The sequence below is a fragment of the Dromiciops gliroides genome, chromosome 1, assembly GCF_019393635.1.
Source record: "Dromiciops gliroides isolate mDroGli1 chromosome 1, mDroGli1.pri, whole genome shotgun sequence".
Taxonomy (NCBI): domain Eukaryota; kingdom Metazoa; phylum Chordata; class Mammalia; order Microbiotheria; family Microbiotheriidae; genus Dromiciops; species Dromiciops gliroides.
Window position 1 is genome coordinate 237,541,499 of NC_057861.1, and position 13,207 is coordinate 237,554,705.

At 39.3% G+C, this 13,207-nt stretch overlaps 1 protein-coding gene across 2 annotated transcripts in view; it reads left to right on the plus strand.

Moving 5' to 3' along the window:
- The window catches only part of CABLES1 (Cdk5 and Abl enzyme substrate 1), a 153,638-nt gene that overhangs the window by 27,492 nt on the left and 112,939 nt on the right, over window positions 1-13,207 (plus strand). The gene's annotated exons all lie outside the window — the stretch shown is intronic.

Here is a 13,207-nt window from a genome sequence, read left to right on the forward strand (position 1 = left end):
CTGAGTTAAAGTCCAGCCTCAGACACTTGACACACTTACTAGCTGTGTGACCCTGGGCAAGTCACTTAACCCCAATTGCCTCACTAAAAAAAGAAAGAAAGAAAGAAAATAATTTTGACCTCAAAGACACCCCCCCCCAAAGGGTTTAGGGACTACCATGTATTCTATCCTCAGATGACACTTTGAGAATCACTGAACTAGATAATTCAAGTGCTTCCCACCCCAGTTTACTTTGAGGCCCAAATTATTAATTCATCTGTTTGAATTTTTTAGGGGGCAGGGCAGGGCAATGAGGGTTAAGTGACTTGCCCAGGGTCACACAGCTAGTAAGTGTCAAGTGTCTGAAACCGGATTTGAACTCAGGTTCTCCTGAATCCAGGGACGGTGCTTCATCCACTGCACCAACTAGCTGCCCCCATCTATTTGAATTGAACAGATTAAACAGAAACATGTCAGGTTGTCACCTCATTTTTCATTTTTGCCAAATTAACTTTTTTGTTGTTATTGAACAGATTTCATTGTCACATCATATCAAGAAATATTTGTTGACTATATGCAAAACACCATGCTGGGCACTGAGGGGAGGGGGACAAGGAAGGTTATGACAGAATTCCTACTCTTCAAAGAGTCGGGAGTCAAGTTAGGGGCAGGTGGAAAAGAATGAAAAATTAAGTAACCCAGAATAAGAATATCACATAATTCAGAGGGTGATCAATCTACCATCATTCTCCATAGCTGAGTGATACCAAACTTCTCCTCATCTTTCTTTCACCCCCCAGGGGAGAAAGCTTTCTTTACTAGGATTGCCCAAAATTTGATTAACTAGCTGGAGTTTCTCACCTTTTCTTCCTACTCACTCCTGACCATCTGTGAAAAGTGTGAAAAAAATACATCTATATTAGTAAGCAGACGTTAGCAAACCATATTGGTTACTGCATTTCATAAAAGTAAGCAGCCTGTCCCATTGGTCACAGATTTAAATGTCAGCAGAAAAAAATAATAACTGGTATTTATTTAGATCTTTCATCTTGGCCAAGTACTTTACATTCATTTAAGTCATACAGTAACCCCTTGAAATGTTATCTTCAAGCTATTATTATTTCCATTTTCTGGATGAGAAAACTGAACCTTAGAGAACTTAAGGTCACATAGTTCGTAATAGTCAGATATAAAATTTGAACCCAGTTCATCCTGACTCCACATCTACACTGTCCACTCTACTCTGGCGCTTCCTTTTTTTTTTTTTTTTTTTTTTTTGGCGGGGCAATTGGGGTTAAGTGACTTGCCCAGGGTCACACAGCTAGCAAGCATTAAGTGTCTGAGTTCGGATTTGAACTCAGGTCCTCCTGACTCCAGGGCCAGTGCTCTATCCACTGCGCCACCTAGCTGCCCCCACCACTTCCTTTTTTTTCCTCAAACAAATTAAGAGGTATTTTTAGTTAGCTTTCTAAACTATGAAGTATCAGCTTATTTTGAAATGGATTTTTTAAACAGTGATGACTTCCATAGTAAAGTTATTGTTTCACAGTATTTCTCCCATGTTCTTTTTTTTCTCTCCTTTATCTCTACTAGCACCGAGTAGCACAAAGTTTGTTCATTCTCCTTGAAGAGAGGGAAAGATTGGTTTAGGTGCAAGAAGTGTTATAACAATTGCCTATGAAAGCAGTGTAACAGCTGAATGCATAGCCTGCATGTGGTTTTTGAACGCATGTCTTTAATTACTTTTTTGATGTCCTACTCTTAGATCATTAATCTTTAGTAAGATTTTTATGAACTATATGGAACCATCCATTATTTGTTTACACAGAATGGTATAATTGGTGCTTGGGTACAACCCAAACCCATATTTGCCTTAGTGACCCAGTATTAAACACTGCTATCCTTGAATTGTCTGAATTCATCAGCTAATCCTGTTAAGCTCTTTTACTTCCTTAAGAAAAAAGCTCTCCTGTCTGCGTTGAATGCTCTTGTGTCTGTAGGGAAGTGTTTTGTGACACATTTTAAATAGACCTTTGGCCCCTATACAGTTTTGTTTTTTTTTATCATGCATTAAACTTCACCAGGGAACAAGTGTCTCTTTCTTCTGGGTCTGTGTTTATTCAGCTTGTGACTGGAGTGCCCCATACATTGCTAAATAGATTCTCATCCTGGCTGTGTGATGTTATAAAAGACATCTGATTAAGTTTAAACAGAAGTAATTAAAATACACACAGACATATACCTCTCCCCTCCCCAAGAATGGTTGATTATGTGGGGCATGAAAACATTAGCATGCATTAGAAGTTCTTCAGGCTGTTCAAAAAAAAATCAATTAAGATCTGGCATAATTTGTTTTATTTGACCAATTAGAAGCTCACTACTTCAATTACCTTTATAATATTTTTGTTGTTGTTCAGTCATTTTCAGTCTTGTCCAATTCTTCATGACCGCATTTGGGGTTTTCTTGGCAAAGATACTGGAGTGGAGAAATAGAGTTTGCCATTTCATTTTCCAGCCCATTTTATAGATTAGGAAACTGAGGAAAACAGGATAAACTGACTTGCCCAGGGTCACCTGGCTGAGTAAGTATCTAAGGCTAGATTTGAATTCAGAAAGATGAGTGTTCCTGACTCCAGGCCTGGCACTCTATCCATTGCACCACCTACAAAGTATTAAAATAAAGACACCTTTAAATTGGGGAGTCTAAACCTGGGATCTGTGAAATTGCTTTTATTTAAAAAAAAATAATTGTACTTTGGTCTAATCCATTTCCTTTGTAACCCTGTTCATTTTATTTTACACATTTTATTTACTCTAAGAAAGGGTCCATAGACTTCACTGGGCTGCCAGAGGGGTCCATGACACAAAATTTAGTCTTTGGACAATCACTTTTTTGGTTACTTTAAAATTATCTAAGTTAAGACAAAGTCTTCTGCGTAAGAGTCTTTAAACAATATATTCGGGCTAAGATATAAATCTTGACAAGTGGCAAGCTAAATTAAAAATTGATAGATGAATAAGGTTATTTATTTTAGAGAAAAGTAACAAACAATAAATCACAACAATTGCCCTGACTGACTTTTATATTCCCCAGACACCTAGCATAGGGCCCCATACACCACAGACCAGAGGTGACAAACAGCTCAGAGTACTCCTACTCCCAAGTTGTCCATATTAAAATGCAATTGGGAAATGTTTCATACATAAAATGCAAGAAAACATAGGTAACATTACATTTTAAAACTAAGTCAACATGCAGCCTACAGGGATCCTCATTTATGGATTAGTGGCCACTGTTTCTATTTGAGTTTGACATCACTACTATAGACTATTTAAAGCCTTTTTCTTTCATTGAATTTGTATTTCAGTTATTTTCTTTTTTTCCCCTTGATGGTTTTAGTTAATTTTAAATTTGTCAAGTATTTTTTTAAAATTCAAGTATTTTGGTGGTTTTTAAAATTTTTACTTTTAATTTATGGAATAAAAAACATTGTCATTAGATAATATAATACCAAAAGATGATTTTATATGAAAGTGCTATGCACAACTTGTAATTCCTTTCAAATATACAACAAAATTATCATATCCATTTTTTTCCTTTTTTTCTTCCTCTCAGAAATGACTACTATTAGACACAAAGGGTTGTGTGAGTGTGTGAGTATGTGTGTATAAAATATTCTATACATACTTCTGTTTATCAGTTTTCTCAGGATGTAGTGTGTTTCTTCATGTGTCTTTTATAGATATTTTCTTTTTTTATAGTTATTTTCAAAAGATATTCTGGAGACAGGTGCATATTTCCATGATGGTTTTCTTATGATATTATTTTCCCATTTGTTCTTAAGATTTGAAGGCTGGGAAAGATGTTAGCCATAGCGTAGTCCAACCCTAGGGCATCTAGGTGGTACAGTAGATAGAGTGTCAGTCAGACTTGGAGTTAGGAAGACCTGAGCTCAGACAAGGCCTCAGACACTAGCTGTGTGATCCTGGGCAAGTCACTTAACCCTGCTTGCCTCAGTTTCCTCATATGTAAAAATAAGCTGGAGAAGGAAATGGCAAAACACTCTTAGTATCTTTTTCAAGAAAACCCCCAAATAGGGTCATGTAGAGTCCGCCAGGACTGAAATGACTCAACAACAGTCTAACCTTGTCTAACCTAGAGACCAGAATCTTGCCTCTTGACCTGTAACCCAGTGATTTTTTTTCCTATTACACAAGGCTTTGATGTTTTCTATACTCCACTGCTACAACTTTTTAAAGTCAACACTTACACATAACTGCTATAGAAGACCTTTGAAGTAGGAAAAGATTTTGTAATAGAAATTCAGAGAGATTATCATCTAAATAGTAAGTCTATTCTAGTCTGTGCATCCTTTAATGGATGCCTTATGAGAAAACGCCTCCTTTCAGATCAACACTCCAGTGAAAACTCTTACATAATGTATTTGGGAACTCTTGTGTAATGCATTCCACCTTGGATAGATGTGAAGATCGGATTTGGTGATATTGAAGGACTTCCTGTTTGAAAATTCTGTGAATCTGTGAGATGGGGTTCCTGCCTCATCTTTATGCCTAATTTTTATGCTTTCAGGTATCCTACAGATGGTTAGCCATGTCACTCCAACTCCAACTGGGAAGTCGTCGATGGTTTCTTATTTACCCTAGAATAAAATACTTGTCTGGCAATTTAAGGTCCTACATAATCTGGCTCCTACTTCCCTTATTTCATATTTCTCCCCTTCACATACACTCTATGCCATTTAAACTGACCTGCTGGTTATTCCTTATAGACCCCATTCTGTTTCCCATCCCAGTATCTTTGTACAGATGACCCCTGTTTATCTTTATTGTATTCCCTCTTCACCTGTGCTTTGTGGAACTCCTATATTCCTTCAGAGCCCATGTAGCATCTCTTAGAGGCGACCTTTCCACCCTGCAACCTCCACCCCTGGCTGTTGAAGCCCTTTCCCCCTTGCAATTACTTTGTATTATTTTGTAAATACTTAGTATTTTGTTAGTTGCAAATTCATTATATCTTTTCCAGTAGAATGGAAGCTCATGACTATTCATAACATGTGGATGGGCAGGAAGTGACCTATGTAATTAATATCTTTGATGACATGGGTTATTTCATTTTTGTCACCACTAGCACCTCTGGCTTCACAAAAAAATTAGGCACTTGAATTTTCAAATTCAATCGAATTTCACATAGTGGGCTTGTTTCTGAAAAGTTGTATGTACAATAGATTCCTACTAGTCCCAGTTAGCTATCAGGCTAGTTTATGTTCTATTTTAAATGTTCCAAGACCTATGGAAAGACGCACTGCTTTAGTAAAACAAACAAACAAAAAAAACCCAAGGCTCCTCTGAAAGTTTATTTGATTCTGTAAGTTACACTCTTTTATATGGAGGATTATCTTTTTTTTCTTTCTTTCTTTCTTTTTGTGGGGCAATGAGGGTTAAGTGACTTATCCAGGGTCACACAGCTAGTGTCAAGTGTCTGAGGCCAAACTTGAACTCAGGTCCTCCTGAATCCAGGGCTGGCGCTTTATCCACTGCACCACCTAGCTGTCCTAGTGGAGGATTGTCTTAAGACAAAGTAAAAACAATTCCACTGTTTTAGAAAGATAGACACTTTGGAATTCTTCTCTAGGAAATAGTCAACCAGAGAGGTACCATCTAAGTTGACTTAGCTGGTCGGTTGGCCTGGGATCATACCTTCAGGTAAGATAGAGTTTTAAGGAATCCAGGTGATTTGAGAAACATTTTGGGGTTGAGGCCAAAAAAGTCTTTGGCCTGAAATATGAATATTTTAAAAGAAGGATTCTTTGGGCTGGAATGACCTGGGTAAATTGCCCATCATTTCATTGTCTAAGTATGGATTCAGATCCTCATCAATATGCTATTTGCAGTCAGGAAGGAAGGAAGATTGAAAGATTAGTAACCCTGAAGCTTCCTTCATGATTGTGACAGATTCTGTAGACGGTAGTGCTCATTAAAGTCCAGCAGCACCCCACTGGCAGTTCTGGATTTAAAAAAAATATTTATGGTCCTTCATTTTGGGGCCTCACAAAAACACAGCCATCATGCAAAATGTTTTCAGCGGCCCTTGGCGAATTATCAAGAATACTCGCAAGTAGAACATAAATGTTGTGGCATAACACAAACCTACTAACATTTTTTTTGGCCTTTATTTTTTCAAGTGTATGGGCCCACATGGACAATTTTAAGCATACGGGATGAAATGGCCCTTTCTGGTGCCAGAATTAACCAAAGGTCTGGCTCATGCAGAATGAGATTCATGGCGTGAGGAAAATGGGAATCTCTGTGTTGCCAGAAATTATTTGTGCCGAGAGAGTTAGCAAATCAAATGGAGCACATGATGCTGCCAGCCCACATCAGACCAAATAATTCATTCTTTTTGGGCTGCTTCCCTGATGCCCTCTCTAATATAAGGCTTAGGAGGAAGGTGAGGTTAGAGTGGGTATTTCACAATGGAAAAGGGAAAACTGGTTTGAATGTACCAACGCTTTCATCCAGTTTTGTTGCCTTAAAATTCACATGAATTCAAGGGAAATGAGTGGTTTCCTGTCTGTTAAAAAGAAGCAATTGAGGATTTGGGAAGAGGGGACATGCAATCACCTAGCTAACAAGTTATCTAACCACAAAAAGAGGTGTTATCTACAGTTTGTGCTATTTCTTACTCAGATTGTCAGATCGTTAAATTATAATCCAAATAGAATGAGTCCATTCTTTTTTTTTTAATCAGAGTGCCCCCATAGATTCTGTACTGTATGCTGCTTACCCAGACTGATTGCATAGAATGAGGCCACATTTGCTCCATTTTTTGAAAGAAACAGGTCTAGAAACCACAAATGAATTAATTAAATGGGTGGAGCTAGAAATAGAAATGAGATCTCCTGTCTCATGATATACTTTCAGGGGACTCAGTTCATTTGACAAGACTAATCTCAAGATCATAAACTTTGGAACTCTGTCTCCCCTCCACCCCCACTGTCTCCTGGGTATGTATTCTAATATTTCCATGCCCATTTTCTGATAATCATGATTTTTTCTTATTTTTAATGGCCCATACTTCATGAAGAATCCTTCCTAGGTCTTACCTAGAAAGGCAAGCAGAGGTTTCTCTTTCTGGGATGTTCCATTTCTCTTTTGGGGTGTCAGTAGAGAGCCCCAAATGCTCTACCTGTAGTCAAATTGTTTCAAAAACCTTTTTGGAAAATCAGGGGGTTCAACTTACCAGATTGTTTCTTTGCTGCTTTCCTGACTCAATCAGAATGAGCAGTGAGAGGCTAATATGAGTCTATCCTTATGGAAAGTTGTGTTGGTTAGACTTCCAACCACAAACGTTCGTTGCTGATTGTGGTGAATGAGCCTTCTTAATTATAGGGGTTGGCTATTTCATTTCACTCAATCTGTGGTCCAGAACCACAGTCAAAGATAGGGTTATGTACTAGTAAATACTTCTGAACTGGCTCCACCTCCTTCAGGTAAATGGCAGGTATGTTACTTCAAAAGTTAAGTCATTCCTAAGCTTCTTAGGCCTCTTTAATTCAACAAACATCTATTAAGCCCCTACTTTTTGCTAGGCACTATGAGAGAAACCAGATTTAAATATGATTCTCTCTCTGCCTTTATGAAGAGTATAGTCTACTACACTCTTTGGAAGCTTGTTTTCTGCACAAAAGGAAGGAATGGGATCGAAGAAAGCCAACCTGTGCTCCTGGTGGGACTGAAGCCAATCGACACGCACTGGTAGCCTTTGAATCACAAATCAGGGAGTGATGCAAGACCTTAGAACAAGGGTCAAGGACTTTCAGCCCTTTCCTTAATTTAATCTCCAGATGCAATTAAGTATCCCATGAGGTGATTTTTTTTTTTTTTGCTCTGGCCACAAGTGCCAAAGGTTGAAATAATCTTCCTCCTGGTGGATACTATAACTATAGAGCAGTATGGGCCCAAAGGGAGGCGATTATTATGATAAGGACATTTGAAGAGCTGTATGTAATTGAAGACTGTTTTTTCCTGACAGGTGTTTGGGCGATGGGGCTGGACCAGGAGGTATCCTCAATACCTTCATGCCTATTAGGATCCAAATCCAAACAAAACACACTGCAGAGAAACATGTTATTGTTGTTGTTGTTGTTATTATTATTATTATTATTAAACCAGTGTGGTTTGCAGATGTCGTCTTCAGGCACTGTATAGAGGAGCTCTGATCTGACAAAGACAAACTGAGATAATTCAATATCACTTGTTGGTAGGGACTAACTAGAAAACCGACTTGTATCTACAAGGTTCTAAGATTCATGACAAAAACCTAAATTGTTCGAGTTGTAGACAGTCTTCACAATCCCACGGTAAAGCAATCCTTTGTTTAGAAAATGGACTTTAAATTCGCTATAGGAGCACTTTCTTTGAGCCCTTGTAGAAACAAGGTTCCTAAAACAGGCTTCTGGAGAGTTCTCCATAATTTGAAAGGCCCATGAAAGGAGGAGCAGGACAGAGCTTGAGCAGCTTCTCTGAAACTAACAAGGGCTCCCATTTGGAGCAGGATTTCTTCATCTTTTTTATGTCACGGATGTCTTTAAAAGTACTCATGGTAATGGTAGCTAGCATTTATATGGTGCTTACTATGTGCCAGGCACTGTGCTAAGCACTTTACAAACATTATCCCATTTGATCCTCAACAACCCCGGGATGTAATCGTGCTATTATTACCCCCATTTTACAGGTGAGGAAACGGAGGCAGAGTTAAATGACTTGCCTAGGGTCACACAGGTGGGAAATATATGTGTGAGACCAGAACTGAATTTAGGAAGAGGAGTCTGTCTGACTTCATGCCAGGCACTCTGTCCACTGCTGCCTTTAGACATTCTTTATCCACTTGTTTTTTCCCCACTGTCAATAGTTAGGTCAGGTGTTTTTGAGTGATGATGTCCTTTATTTGGGAAGATCTGTGAAATGATACCATCCACAAATAAGAGCATTTGGAGGACCTCATCAGCAGTAAGAAAACCCCCTCTTTTTTTCCTGGCCCATACTCTGGGCATCCTCCATGATTGTAGCAAATAACTTTGGTGAGCTTTTTCCTCTCTAATCTCTTCCACATTAAGTATTAGTAATAAGACGATACCAGTGTTACCCATTAAGGAGTCATGAAAGGAAATAGACCTTAAGAGTTTAAATATAGGGCCTCCATTGTCATTGGTGATAAAAAAATAGTGTTATAAAAATCTTTATACATCTTTTCAATCTTTCATCTCCTGGTACTCCTTTCAAATTCCTCCTTAAGTTCATCATTTTGTGATGACTGAGGTTGGTTGGGTCTCTGGTCAAGGTTTCTTTTTCTTCCACTACTTCTCAGTGTTTTATGAGATAGTTCTGCTCATAATCTTTTACTATCCTTCTTTGTAAGATCATAAAATCAGTTTACATTCAAAATTGATGTTGCCCTTTTCTGCCTGGCAAGGAGAACAAATGTTTGCTTGCTGAAGCAGTTTCTGGGCTTCTATGGTATCTGTCATAGCTATTGATTTATATTGGTTAAATTTCCTTAGGATATGGTCATTGTCCATGTTAAAGTATGTTCTTTTATTCCTTTCCCTTTTTTGGCACCAACAGATTATCTAAATAGGTCAAGTTTAGAGTTTCTATATATATATATATACACATATATATATATATGTGCTATGTCTTCTCGTTTCTTTTTTTTTTTCTAGTTTTATATCGACGGCAATATATGCTCTAACAAAGTCACTGCTTTGACTTTGAACAGACTGTTAACATGGAAATGATTCACATTTTTAACTTTAAAGAATGGGGCTCGTAATAGTGCTAATTTAATGGTCAACAATGAGCCAGAATGAATCATATATGTGTGTATGTGTATACGTGTATATACACACACACACACACACACACATTTTAATAGCTTCTTCATGAAAAGACCAGAACCTTTTACCAAGAGCATATTAAAATCAGGTTATTATTAGCATATATCAAGAGAGAGCAATCTTTGGGTTAAGCCAGGCGCTAAGGCTCATTGACCTAGGGATAAGAAGCCAATACCATCTTTTCCCAAACCTACTTATTTGTCACAGCTATTAAGTGATGAATGCCAGTTCAGTTACCAAAGCATTGTGGTATGATGAAAAGAGTTGGGGGTCATGGGTCCAAATCTCTACTCTGATGCTTGCTACTGGCTATGTAACTTTGGATAAGTCACAACTTCCCAGGATCTCAGTTTTCTCATCTGGAAAAAAAGGAGGTTGGACTAAATAGATGCCCTCTGACAACACTTCCAACACTTTATCTGGGAACTTGTGAACTCTTTAAAGGAAGGCGAGAAACTAGCTTTTCTCCTTTCTGAAACATCAAAGAGTAGCAGAATGTTCTGGGTGACTTACTGATGTGTGACCTCACCTCTCTGGGCCTCGTTTCCTCACCTATTAATTAAAAGGGTTTACATGAGATGTTTTTAAGTGTCCTTCCTCTTCTAAAATGCTGTATTTCTCTGACATGCTAGAGCATTATCCCAAGAAGACTGTCTCCATATCCTTCCTTAGTACACATGGATTTAGAGAAATCAACCGTTTTTAACAATGCTCGCTCTCGCTCACTCTCTCTGTTTCTCTCTCTCTGTCTCTATCTCTGTCTCTTTCTGTCTCTGTCTCTGTCTCTCCCCTCTTTTACTGGTATCTCTTTAGACTAACTTTCATGGTCCAGGTTCCTAAAGGAACTGCAAAGAGACAGTTGTCCTGAGGCCCTTATGTAGCTTAGGTTATTTAAAATTTTTTTTTCTCTTAAAAATCAGAGCACCCCTGTCCTATGTTCTTTGTATTTTGTAAATTTTCTCCCTCCTCACCTCTACCTCTCAGAATCCCTAGCTCTATTTAGGACACAGTTCAAGTGTCACCTCCTAGAGAATACTTAGAACAGTTAGATACCTTGGTAACTAGAGTATTGGACTTAGAGGCAGGAAGACCTGAGTTCAAATCCTATACTAGATAGTTACAAGCTATGGGAGAATAAGATGCATGAAGAAATAAAGATGGTGTCAAATGCCAAATACCTAGGGACAAAGGAGCCAGCTAGATAAAGTGCTCTTGGAAAAAATGAGAAGGGATTGCCCTTAGCTTGATGGACTCAAAGAGACTTCCTGGAGAAGGTGGTGCCTGATCTAGAACTTGAAATAAGAGAAATGTTTCAACATAGAAGAGGAAGGGAGCATTCCAGGTATGGGGGAAGACTTGAGAAGCACTCATGCTTGCCCAGAGTTGAGCCAGGAGGGCTGCTATGTAGTGCATAGAGTGTGGGGCCTAGAGGCAGGAAGACTTCCTGAGTTCAAATCTGGCCTCAGACACTTCCTTACTAGTTGTGTGACCCTGGGCAAGTCACTTAACCCCATTGCATCAGTTTCCACATCTGTAAAATGGGCTGGAGAAGGAAATGGCAAAAACCACTCTAGTATCTCTACCAAGAAAACCCCCAATGGGGTCATGAAGAGTCAGACACAACTGAAGTGACATGTGATGTTTAAAAATCTAATTGTGTTGACTAAAAATCCAATGTGTGGTCGCCTTTAATTAGAAACCCATAGCACCAGTCTTTGGGGCATTAAGCATTTATTAAAGTATTTAGAAGTTAGCAAAAGAGAGAAGAACACATGTAGTTCAGGAGGAAACCTAGCTACCCTGGTGACTCCGCCTGGACCTCTAACCAAAAGAGGGATCCCCTATTCTCTCCAGGAAGCTCCCTGTGGACCGCTCAGGCAAGGTCCCCACACACAACTCCAAGCTAATTGGCTGGTAGCACTGATTGACATGACTTACAGGCATTTCTATGAATAGATGTAACTTCCGACTCTAGTCACATGCCCTGGGTTTCTCCTCAGGGAGGGGCTGCCCTGGTTCTCAGCTGGGGGGGGGGTGGCATTCTGATTCTCACAGATGGAACAAGAGAAGTCAAGTCAGAATCCAGACTCAGCTTCTTTTACCCAGAACGTAGTGCTATTTTCCATACAGTGCTTTCTTAAAAATGATCTCCAACTCTAAAAGTCCATAATTCCAGATTGTATTCTCACTGACCTCAGAGGGCTGCAGCAGCTGCATGTGTAGCGAGGTATGTCAGCCTCACCTTCAGCCACCTGTAGCCATTCATCCTTTCCTGGACAGAGCTATGAGCAGTGATTTTCACTTTATTCAATATCAAAGCATTTAAGTGTGACTTACTATGGTAGGCCCAGAGGAAGCTGCCAAGTATGAGAAATGCTCCCTACCCCAGAGAAGCGTCTTAACTGACAGTGCCAACAATCCAGCTCGACAATCTGGGTACAGACAAAACAAATAACCAAGTCCCTGTCCTCAAGGAGTTTATATTGTACAGACTAGAGACACTTAAACAGAGAAGTAGAATGCAAGATCATTTCAAGTACGGCTTGTTTTGCTTTTTCTCCTTTTACCAACCCAGTTCCAAATGCAGTGCCTGGCCCTTAGTAGGCATTTAATAAATACTTGTTGATTGACAAATGCAAGACAATTTGAACAGCTCAATAGGCACAAGATAATTTGAGGAGGAACATTTACTGGCAGATGGGGGGGATGTCTAGTAGGAGGTGTCTCATAATGAGAGCCTTGAAGGGACCTTGTGATTCTAAGGGGGGGGGGGGGGGAATCCTGCCAAGGGAGGCTGACTTTGGAAAGTAATGGAGGGGAAGGAACGCTGAGTTCCAGGAATACCAAGTCAGCCACTGTGGCTGGAGCATAGAATGAGATGAAGCCCATATGAAACACAGCTGTAAAGTAGGTTTGAGCCAGATTGTAAAGGGCTTGAAGTGCCAACCTGAGAAACCTCCTCAGATGATCTTGTGTGTAATTTAACTGTTCAAATTGTCTTGCATTTGTCCATCATTGTCCCACTAGAGCCAGTCATTGTATGGAGTGTTCCAGAGTCAAAGTGAAGCGAGCAGAACCAGGGGAACAATTTGTATTATAAGAACAATGTTATAAAGACAAACAACTTGGAAACACTTGGAAACTCAATCAATCAGCCCAGCGGCTAAACACAATTCCAGAGGACTTGGGATGAAGCATGTTGTCCCCTTCCTAATAGAGAGGTGATGGACTCTGAGTGCAAATTGAAACCTTTTCATTTATGGACATGGGCAATGCAGGAATGTGCTTTGCTTGACTATACACGTTTATAA